The following is a 1666-nucleotide window of genomic DNA, read 5'->3' as shown; positions in this document are numbered from 1 at the left end:
TTCATTACTGTTGCATTTCATTACTGTTGCATTTAGTTTACTGTTTCATTTAGTTTACTGATGCATTTCATTATTGTTGCATTTAGTTTACTATTGCATTTAGTTAACTGTTGCATTTAGTTTACTTTTTCATTAAACTTTAGTTTACTGATGCATTTCTTTACTGTTTTTTCATTTTAAGGATTTGATTGATTCAGTCCACTTGGTTCTTCCTGAAGCACACCATAGATATTGTGTAAGACACATAGAGGTAAATTGGTGCAAAAGATGGGGGCATGGGGAATATAAGAAGTACTTTTGGTGGGCTGCATGGAGCACATATGAGGAATATTTTAAAGACCAATTAAGGAATATGACAGGAATTGGTGACTCTTCTAGTGTGAGAAAGAAAGCTATAACAGGAAACCAGATTGAGAAGATGGCCAAGTTGAAGACAAGAAAGGGTAATGGCAAGTCACAAAACTAATGTGACTTGAACTATAAGTGGACAGCTTTTTTGTGTAGTGGAAGTTTTTGTGAATTTGAAGTTTAGAAGGCTTGTAATTACTGTTATGACAGTGCTGTTGTTATCCTTTGCTGGTTGATGTAATTACTGCTATGGCAGTACATTATTTTGCTGGTTGCATCTCTTTTTTGCTGGTTGATGTAATTAAAACAGTTGGTGTTATTAGTTTGTTGTCAATGTTAGTAACAGTTAGTGTTTAATGTTTGTTGGTGTTATGAATGTTATGACAGTTGGTGTGGTACATGTTAAAATAGTTGGTATCAATGTTAGTAATAGTTAGCTGTTAATTTGCTGCCAATGTTAGTAACAGTTGGTACATGTTAAAAGTTTGTGTTAAATGTTATTAATAGCTTACGTTCCCTTTTCTGTACTGTACTTTGTTGTCAATGTTAGTAACCTGCTGTTGTGTAAATGTTATTAACAAATTGTGTTAAATTTGAACACATATGGGTGCTATAACAGGATGTGATTAACACCTACTAACCTGCTGATTTGGTGTTACTAATTCGATTAACTATTACTAACCGTTATTAACCGTCAATATTCATTTCATTATTTTGATATGTTCTCATTGAGGTTGTAAATTTGGTCGAAGACTTTGAAGTAATATGTTCCCACAGAAAACAGAAGCTAAAAGTGACTAGTTCAGTCCAAAAAATATAGAAAACAGAAGCTAAACAGAAGGTAAAATTCAGTCCAAAAATCAATTACATAAAAATCTACTTAATTGACTACACAATGATAATTTACTAGTTCCCTACCAAACTAAACAATACATGTCAATTGACTACACAATGATAACTAACTAAACAATTAACTAAACAAGGAAGAACCATAATGAAATCTACTTCATTATCTAGGTAGCAAAGAATCCAACAAACATTGCCCAAGAACCAATTATCACCATCATTAGTTTTACAACTCTTTCTTCCAATTTTTTGACTGTAGCTAGAAAGATTATAAAGATTAGACAAATCCACATCGACACCCACTACTAGAAATCCGGAAAAAAGCGACCACAAAAAGCGACCTAATTTGGTCACTTACAGGTCAAAAAGCGACCAAACAGGCCTGGTCGATATTATGCTGGTCCCTTTACCTTAGGGACCAAAGTTGGTCGCTAATTAGCGACCAACTTTGGTCTCTAAGGTAAAAGGACCA

The sequence above is a fragment of the Nicotiana attenuata genome, chromosome 10, assembly GCF_001879085.1.
Source record: "Nicotiana attenuata strain UT chromosome 10, NIATTr2, whole genome shotgun sequence".
Classification (NCBI taxonomy): Eukaryota; Viridiplantae; Streptophyta; class Magnoliopsida; order Solanales; family Solanaceae; genus Nicotiana; species Nicotiana attenuata.
This window is presented reverse-complemented; position numbering follows the sequence as displayed.